This window comes from Staurois parvus, unplaced genomic scaffold (assembly GCF_062004578.1).
Source record: "Staurois parvus isolate SC_StPar_1 unplaced genomic scaffold, SC_StPar_1.0 ptg000258l, whole genome shotgun sequence".
NCBI lineage: Eukaryota > Metazoa > Chordata > Amphibia > Anura > Ranidae > Staurois > Staurois parvus.
Window position 1 is genome coordinate 6,525,690 of NW_028318054.1, and position 10,306 is coordinate 6,535,995.

General features: G+C 45.5%; 1 long non-coding RNA gene across 1 annotated transcript; it reads right to left on the reverse strand.

Annotated features, from left to right (window-relative positions):
• Nucleotides 1-1,548: 1,548 nt before the first annotated feature.
• LOC149459473 (uncharacterized) lies at nt 1,549-7,136 on the reverse strand. The gene is made up of 2 exons (XR_016313268.1): nt 7,023-7,136; nt 1,549-2,022 (listed from the first exon to the last, which is right to left on the reverse strand). It is a non-coding gene; the product is annotated as an uncharacterized LOC149459473 (long non-coding RNA).
• Between the last annotated feature and the right edge of the window lie 3,170 nt (nt 7,137-10,306).

Sequence of the window (10,306 nt, forward strand, 5' to 3'; positions counted from 1 at the left end):
AACTTTAAAGTTGGGATCCACCCCAGAGTCCGGAGCAGCACCTGGCTCAGCCTCTCAGTGATCTGCTGAGAACCCGAGCCAGTGGGGTGGGGGTTGTGGGGCAGCTGAGCAGACAGGCTGAGCAGACATCGGTGGCTGACAGTCACCACTTTCTGCTCAGAGCTGCTGTGAGAACTCAGTGATCAGTGGTCATGTGATCACTAAGTTCTCACATTTAAAGACAGCGGGGGACAGAGGCAACATCAGACCGACACTGCATCCACCTAGGTAAGTATGATTTAAAAAAAAAAAAAAAAAAAGGAAATCCCTTACTTCTCTTTTAAGAAAAATAATATAAAACTGAATAAAAGTTAGGACACAAATGACTGAAACAAAATAAACCACCTGAGGATTTTGAATGTAAGTGATACATCCTAAAAAACATGCTTTAAGGACGCATCTTATAATTCTGATCCTCTCCCCTTTATGCAGCTCTCCTCTATTATCAGCAATTATTGGCTGTCATAATGACATTCAGGAATTGCTTTCCATTGCAAAACAGGTGCATCTGTCAAAAGACAGACTTTTTTATGTAAAATAACATTTGCAGATAGTCTACAATCATCAATGAACAATACAAGGTAATAATGTATTTTCATTGTTTTCACTATTTTATTCATATACTGTACATATGTAACCTGGACTATAGATGATAACTGCTGTGGAACTTCTTCCTTTGTCGCTGCCGTAATATCCTTCTGCAGCGTGGACAGGGTTGAACTGAATATCCATTCATGCAGAGGAACTACATCTCCTAGAGTTCCAAGGGGACCATGAGCTACTGCAACCATTTCCTGTGCTGAGCAGCTGAGAGAGAGCACCCGAAAGTTGCAGTGAATGGGAAATATTGGTGTGTGACCAGAGTTTATGTACAGTCTGGAGAAAAGAAGGGAATGGGGAGACATGATTGAAACCTTTAACCACTTGCCCTCCAGAGGATACAGCGCTGCATTAGTTTAACTGGCAATTGCGCTGTCATACAACGCTGCACCTAAATTAAATGTATGTCCCTTTTTTCCCACCAATGGAGCTTTCTTTCGGTGGTATTTGATCGCCTCTGCATTTTTTATTTTTTGCGCTATAAACAAAAAAAAATGACAATTTTGAAAAAAAAATATTTTTTACTTTTTGCTATAAAACATATCCAGTAAAAAAATTTAATAAATTAAATTTCAGCATAAATTTAGGCCAAAATGTATAAACAATTTGACAGTCATATGAGTGTACAGACTATGCGCTAACAGGAATCAAAATAATAAAATTATATACCCAATAAGCTGATGTTTTTATACAAGAAAAGACAAATAATATGAGTAACAAATAAATCCTCATAAATCGTCATAAAAACAGCGCTTCGCTCCACATGATTATAACAATAGGTCAACACATAATAAATAAAATAAATATGAATAAAAAATATGAAATGATAATTAATAAATTAAATAATCTATAATATATGAACTATCTTCCACCACGGTGCAGCAGAGTGATAAAGAAAATAAAGTCCACCACATAGATCCTTTAAAAGGGAAAGTCTCTGTAATTCATGAAATTGACTCCAGCACCACCGTGTTCTTTAAGTGACAATCACCCTATCAGCCTACACACTCACCAAATCATGGTGTTAATTAGGCACAACAATATCCTCCTCTTGGTCCCGCAATCTCCACCACATATAAAGATCCGATTGGTCCAGTTCATAAGTATAAAGCACAATTCCATTTATGAATTTTATTGCATAATAACCTCCATAGAATAACACTCACATAAGAATAAAATCAATTTGCATCAAATAAATTCATAAAGTACTGATCACCTCGTGTATTGAACAGCTGGTGTCTCACCACACTTCCGTGCACAGCCCGCTGTTCCACTTCTGGGTAGGAGAGACGTCACATCTGGTGAATATGCTGACGTCACGTACAGTCACGCACTGACGCATTTCGTCATAACGACTTCCTCCGATTCTGTTACATATCTTTGCTAAAAAAATCCCAATACCTGTAAATTAATTGGTTTACATGAAAGTTATAGCATTTACAAATGGCGGTATATATGCTGGAATTTTTTTCATACTGGTAATGGTGGCGTACTTGGAATGGGACTGCGGCAGGCATTCTGACAGTGGGGGGGGAACTAACTAACTGTCACTGACATCCCCAGTGACACTAATACAGTGATCAGTGCTAATAAAAAACACTGACACTGAACTAATGACACTGGGCAGGAAGGGGTTAACATCTGGGGCGATCAAAGGGTTAACTGTGTGCTGTGTGTTTTTTTACTTTGTGGTGTGTATGTGTTTTATATTTCAATTATTTTATTGAAAGATAGGCATACAGTGGCATAAAAAGAGATGGCAACAAATCCCACCTACATGGTGAAACAAAACGTGTGACCACAAACATAGAACAAATAAGCACATGAAAAAAAAAATTAGTAGCAGTCAATGGTAATGTACACGAGAGCGCCACCTCCACCCAGTAACATACGTTTCAGCAAAAAATAAACCTAGGCTTAACCGTAGAAATAAACCAACCATATCCAAGGCAATTAAACGGAAGAAAAACAAAGGAGGGAAAAGAGAAAAGAAAAAAAAAAAGTGGGGGGGGAAGGGAAACTCCGAAGGGGGAAAGGAGAAAAAAGGGGGGGTCAGCTGTAGAACTCTCAAAATACAGAAATATAACTGATCCAAGGCTCCCACGTCACCTCAAATCTCGACACATCATTATTGACAATACTTGTAAGTTTATCATTTACCATTATCCAATTAAGTTTTTGTTTAACCCCATCTAGCGGGATCAGTGATTTTCTCCAAGTTCTAGCTATGGTAATTCGAGCCGCCAGTAAGAGGTATAAAAATAATTTAGTTGATTTTTTGGGAACATCAGCGGGTAGTAAATGAAAAAAAAGCTACTTCCGGTGATCTACGAATATTAATTCCTGTTACTGAATAGATAAAATTAAACATGCAGATCCAGAACCTACTCACTATCGGACATTTCCAACAAACGTGGAACATAGTACCCTCTTGACCACAACGCCGGAAACAACTAGATGATACTGAGAGGTACATTTTAGCAAGGCGCGTGGGAACCAGATAACAGCAAAGTAGCATTTTATAATAGATTCGATAAGATCAGTATTAATCGAGATTTTTTATAAAGTATGGGCCGCATTCCGCCAAGTATCCAGGTCTAATGAGCTATTCAAATCCCCCTCCCATTGGGTCATATAGGAAAATTTAGCGAGGGGGTCAACAAGGTGTGTGTGTGTTTTACTGTGTAAGCAAGCTGCTCTGTATTGCGCTTCTATGCCAAGCAATACAGAGCAGTGTGTGGAAGCTGTCAGGGAAGAGATCTGTATTGTTTACATACAGACCTCTCCCCGTCAGTGTTCCTCGGCAACAGGGCTCCTCTGGGGGTAGTGCAACAGCTGAAGCCACCTACGGAAATACAAAATCATGTATATATATACTTGTTTTTGTGTAGCCGTGTGGCAGTAGTTCTGTTATAGGGCAGTCGGGAAGTGATTAAATACATCAAGGGAGTAAATAAGGTTCATGAGGGCAGTATTTTCAACATGAAACCAAAATTAAGAACACAGAGATATGACCTTAAAGTAACTGGAGGAAAGTTCAAAACTAATTTCAAAAAGTACTATTCTATGTACATTTTTCTATGTTTCTATGTTTCCAGGAGCTATTTGATGCTGTACTCTTCAGGAGAATAGTGCTGATCAGAGACTGCTGCTGCCATCATATTCTGCAATAATACATGTGAGGGGACATAGATCCTGAGAACCCACCACTGGGGATCACTGTTTCACTTGCTGGATGTGGCGAGTGACTTTAACCACTTCCCGACCGGCCGTTGCATATAAACGGACGGATGGTGGCACTGCAGGGTCTGGTGGCCGTTTATAAACGGCCTCCCGGCACCCTGCTTGTGCGCGCTCCCTGGGAGCGCGCAGCACCGCGATCCGGTGCCTGCTGTGTCCTCCGGACACAGTGAAACACCGATCGTCGGACGGGACCTCTGTACGAGGTCCCGATCATGTGATCACTGATTGGCCAATCAGTGATCACATGCAAAGTAGTAAGCAAGATGTCACTTGTGACATCATTGCTTACTACGTGTGAAATCTGTGAATGATCACAGAGGTCACATGGCACAAGGCTATTCACAACAGCCTTGTACCATGTGACAAGCTGTGACCAATCACAGCTCACTCAGTACTTCTCAATGAGTGCAAGAATGCACACAGAGAGAAAGAGAAATGATTGCTTTTACAGCCTTTAATCATCACCCCCCACAAGTAGTACAGTGTCACCATGGTGACACTGTACTGCTAGGGTGACAGTATGTAAAAAAAAATAAAAAAAATAATAATAATATAAAAAAATAAAAAAAAATTAAAAAATTATATTTTTTGGTTATAAACTAATTTGGATTTTTTTTTTAACTAAAAAGAGAACGGAATAAATTTTGGCCAAGATTTATGATGAAATATTATTTATTTGCCGAATTTTATAAAAAAAACACTTTTTTTCTAAAATTTTGGACTTTTTCATTTACATAGCAAAAAAAATAAAAATCCCACCAAAATAAAGCTTTATATGTCTCAAAAACATGGTAAAAAATTCATTTGGGTACAGTGTTGCATGACCGCGCAATTGTCATTCAAAGTGTGATAGTGCTGAAAGCTGAAAATTGCCCTGGTCAGGAAGGGGGTAAAAATGTCCGGTCTGGAAGTGGTTAACCATCAGCAGACACTTGACTATAATTAGAGGACCACTGGCTACTACTACTGGGAGCTAGCTTGCGAGGGAGGACCCTTTTGCAAACCTACAGAAGTTTGGAGGCTGCCTACTGTGGTGAAAAGCCTCTTGGCCACTGACTTCTCTTGTTTCCTGGTTCCTTGAAAAAGTTCTGTCCCAGTGGGGGTTGCCTTAACTCTTATTTATTTGGGGACAATCCAGTGCCCTTTTGAATTACAAAGACTGTACTAGAGAGCACTCGCACCACTTCTAAGGAAGGAAAAAAAGGACTGTCTCAGGATTAAAAAACAGAGATCACAGCAACTTCTATACCTGTATGATTTTAACTGACTTTTACTGAATCAGGGCACATGTTGGAGATCCAGAAGAGGGTGCCCTCATACAAGTTAATCTGTTGTCTGCTGATAACTGGTGCACTCTCTTCAAGGGCCTCAAATTTGCCAGGCAACATTTGTTTTTAATTTTCATCATTTACTGGGCAGTGTGACAAAACGGGGACTGTTATAGCATGTTAGGACTGTCTGTATATACTGTTGCTATAATTATTCTGGACCCTCAGCCACTTGTTATCTGATTGACCGACATGAAGCCACCTCTACTTCAGCCAATCACACTCCACTCAGCACCCTGCAGGCTGCTGCTCCAAGCACTGCACCAGTTTCCTAGCAACGATGTAAGCACTACAGAGCAGCTCACATGCAATCATCCTGTGTGCTCCTCAGCTCCACCTCCTGGCTGCTCACAATAGCTCTGCCCCTTTCTAACTGCCTCGTCGGAGGGAGGGAGGGAGGAGTCTAGACCAGGGGTGGGCAAACTTTTTGACTTGAGGGCCGCAATGGGTTCATATATTGGACCCGGGGGCCGGACCAAGAGTAGATGAATGATGTGTATGTGTCATCCATAGTAAGTATAGTAATATTCCCCCATAGTAAGCATAGTAATTAATCCCCCATATAGTAATTCATCCCCCATATAGTAATTCATCCCCCATATAGTAATTCATCCCATATAGTAATTCGTCCCCCATATAGTAATTTGTACCGCCTATAGTAATTCATTCCCCATAGTAATTCATCCCCCATATAGTAATTCGTCCCCCATATAGTAATTCGTCCCCCATAGTAATTCATCCCCATATAGTAATTCATCCCCCATATAGTAATTCATCCCCCATAGTAATTCATCCCCATATAGTAATTCATCCCCCATATAGTAATTCATCCCCCATAGTAATTCGTCCCCCATATAGTAATTCGTCCCCCATATAGTAATTTGTCCCCCCTATAGTAATTCATCCCTCATATAGTAATTCATTCCCCATAGTAATTCGTCCCCCATAGTAATTCGTCCCCCATAGTAATTCATCCCCCATAGTAATTCATCCCCCATATAGTAATTCACCCCCCCTATAGTAATTCATTCCCCATATTGTGTCAATTCACTTACCTTTGCTCCGCGCGTTCCTCTCGCCGTGTTCCCACGCCGTTCCGGTGTAGCATGAAAATCGGTCTCCTATGAGGATCTGTCCCCCTCGACGTATCTGCGCATGTGCCAGTTTCAGGCATTAGCAGCCGATCGGCGATCTCCGGCACATGCGCAGATACGTCAAGGGGGACAGATCCTCATAGGAGATAGATTTTCATGCTACACCGGTCTTCAGGGCGGACTGTGAGAAGAGCCTAGCGGGAGCCTAGCTCCGCGGGCCGGATTAAAAGGTCCGCCGGGCCGTAGTTTGCCCATTGCTGGTCTAGACTGAGGCGGGGCTCTATTAAAAAAATCGAGATTGGTTGCAGAATGGAGCTCCAATTTTGACAGCAATCACATGACATCCACTCCCCCTTTTTTTTCAAATGTAACAAACAATCAGAGGCTATATAGTGGAGCTCTACTTGACATGTGACCTTTACTGAAACAGCCAGACCCCACTGTTTCAGTAAAAATATACACAGGAAATAAGTGACAGGAAACATGTCACATCCACATCGTTTAGCTGTGTCTATCGGTTGTTAAAGTTCATTAAATTAAAAAAAAAAAAAAGTGGAGTGTAGCTTAACTAAAGTTAAAACGGAGGCCACATATTTCCTGCCTAGTGTGGAGATGCATTCTGCAGCCAGCCCCCTCCACTCCACTCAGCACCATGCAGGCAGCTTCTTCAAGAACAGTGTCCGTTTTTTAGCAACCAAAGGAATCTCTAGGTTCCTACCTGGGCGCTACTCAGCCCCGCCCCGCCCCTTTGACGTCCTCTTCAAGAACAGTGCCCGTCTCTTAGCAACCAAGGGACTCTAGGTTCCTACCTGGGCGCTGATCAGCCCCGCCCCTTTGACGTCATCGGTGGGAGGAATCTAGACAGAGCTAGAGCTCTGCTCAGAAGGCAGCGACACTTCGGAGAGGACTGACGTGCAGTAACTATGCGGAGTGACAGAGCGCCATCTATCATCTGGAGGGGGAACAATCGGCAGCCAATGTAGAGGAAATGATTGTATGATATGAAGTGTGCTGAGTGCGGGGGAGGGGCGGACTATAATCACTCCCTATCTGTGATACTGCAGTACAGCCGGTTTCCGATCAATGCGAGCCAGTCTGGGGGGGAGGGGGGGCAAGTGAAATAAAGGGGCACTCCAATGAGGACAGTCCGTGTAAGGGGGCACTCCGATGAGGACAGTCCATGTAAGGGGGCACTCCGATGAGGACAGTCCGTGTAAAGCGGCACTCCGATGGGAACCGTTCGTGTAAGGGGGCACTCCGATGGGATCAGTCCGTGTAAGGGGGCACTCCGATGGGAACAGACCATTTAATGGGCACTCCGATGGGAACAGGCCATGTAAGGGGGCACTCCGATGGGAACAGGCCATGTAAAGGGGCACTCTGATGGGAACAGTGCCATGTAAGGAGGCACTCTGATGGGAACAGTGCCATGTAAGGGGGCACTCCGATGGGAACAGGCCATGTAAGGGGGCACTCCGATGGGAACAGGCCATGTAAAGGGGCACTCTGATGGGAACAGTGCCATGTAAGGAGGCACTCTGATGGGAACAGTGCCATGTAAGGGGGCACTCCGATGGGAACAGGCCATGTAAAGGGGCACTCCAATGGGAACAGGCCATGTAAAGGGGCACTCTGATGGGAACAGGCCATGTAAGGAGGCACTCTGATGGGAACAGTGCCATGTAAGGAGGCACTCTGATGGGAACAGTGCCATGTAAGGAGGCACTCTGATGGGAACAGTGCCATGTAAGGGGGCACTCCGATGGGAACAGGCCATGTAAGGAGGCACTCTGATGGGAACAGGCCATGTAAAGGGGCACTCTGATGGGAACAGGCCATGTAAGGAGGCACTCTGATGGGAACAGTGCCGTGCAGGCAGCTTCTCCAAGCACAGCGCCAGTCTCCTAGCAGATGATGCAAACTCTACAAAGCAGCTCACTCCCATTCCTCCTGCATGCTCCTTAGCTCCGCCTGCTGTCTGCTCACAGTTGCTCCACCCCTTTCTTATTCCCTCATTGGAGGGAGGAGTCTAGACTGAGGCGGGGCTCTATTCAGACAATCGAGATTGGTTGCAGAATGGAGCTCCAATTTAGACAGCAATCCCATGACATTCAAACAATCAGAGGCTATATAGTGGAGCTCCACTGGACAGGTAACATGTGACCTCCAAAATGGAGCTCCATTCTGCAGCCAGCCCCCTCCACTCCACTCAGGACCGTGCAGGCAGCTTCTTCAAGAACAGTGTCCGTCTCTTTGCAACCAATGGAATCTCTAGGTTCCTACCTGGACGCTCCTCAGCCACGCCCCTTTGACGTCATGTTCAAGAACAGAATCCGTCTTTTATCAACCAATGGAATCTCTAGGTTCCTATCTGCGAGCTCCTCAGCCCCGCCCCTTTGACGTCATCGGTGGGAGGAGTCTAGACAGAGCTAGGGCTCTGCTCAGAAGGCAGCGACACTTCGGAGAGGACGGACGTGCAGTAACTATGCGGAGTGACAGAGCGCCATCTATCATCTGGAAGGGGAACAATCGGCAGCCAATGTAGAGGAAATGATTGTATGATATGAAGTGTGCTGAGTGCGGGGGAGGGGCGGTCTATAATCACTCCCTATCTGTGATACTGCAGTACAGCCGTTTCCCGATCAATGCGAGCCAGTCTGGGGGGGGGGGGGGCAAGTGAAATAAAGGGGCACTCCGATGAGAACAATCCATGTATGGGGCACTCCGATGGGAACAGGCCATGTAAGGGGGCACTCCGATGGGAACAGGCCATGTAAGGGGGCACTCCGATGGGAACAGGCCATGTAAGGGGGCACTCCGATGGGAACAGGCCATGTAAGGGGGCACTGCGATGGGAAAAGTCCATGTAATGGGGCACTCCGATGAGAACAGGCCATGTAAGGGGAACTCCGATGGGAACAGGCCATGTAAGGAGGCACTCTGATGGGAACAGGCCATGTAAGGAGGCACTCTGATGGGAACAGGCCATGTAAGGAGGCACTCTGATGGGAACAGGCCATGTAAAGGGGCACTCTGATGGGAACAGGCCATGTAAAGGGGCACTCTGATGGGAACAGGCCATGTAAAGGGGCACTCTGATGGGAACAGGCCATGTAAGGAGGCACTCTGATGGGAACAGTGCCATGTAAAGGGGCACTCTGATGGGAACAGGCCATGTAAGGAGGCACTCTGATGGGAACAGGCCATGTAAAGGGGCACTCTGATGGGAACAGTGCCATGTAAGGAGGCACTCTGATGGGAACAGTGCCATGTAAGGGGGCACTCCGATGGGAACAGGCCATGTAAGGAGGCACTCTGATGGGAACAGGCCATGTAAAGGGGCACTCTGATGGGAACAGTGCCATGTAAGGAGGCACTCTGATGGGAACAGTGCCGTGCAGGCAGCTTCTCCAAGCACAGCGCCAGTCTCCTAGCAGATGATGTAAACTCTACAAAGCAGCTCACTCCCATTCCTCTTGCATGCTCCTTAGCTCCGCCTGCTGTCTGCTCACAGTTGCTCCACCCCTTTCTTATTCCCTCATTGGAGGGAGGAGTCTAGACTGAGGCGGGGCTCTATTCAGACAATCGAGATTGGTTGCAGAATGGAGCTCCAATTTAGACAGCAATCCCATGACATCCAAACAATCAGAGGCTATATAGTGGAGCTCCACTGGACAGGTAACATGTGACCTCCAAAATGGAGCTCCATTCTGCAGCCAGCCCCCTCCACTCCACTCAGGACCGTGCAGGCAGCTTCTTCAAGAACAGTGTCCGTCTCTTTGCAACCAATGGAATCTCTAGGTTCCTACCTGGACGCTCCTCAGCCACGCCCCTTTGACGTCATGTTCAAGAACAGAATCCGTCTTTTATCAACCAATGGAATCTCTAGGTTCCTATCTGCGAGCTCCTCAGCCCCGCCCCTTTGACGTCATCGGTGGGAGGAGTCTAGACAGAGCTAGGGCTCTGCTCAGAAGGCAGCGACACTTCGGAGAGGACGGACGT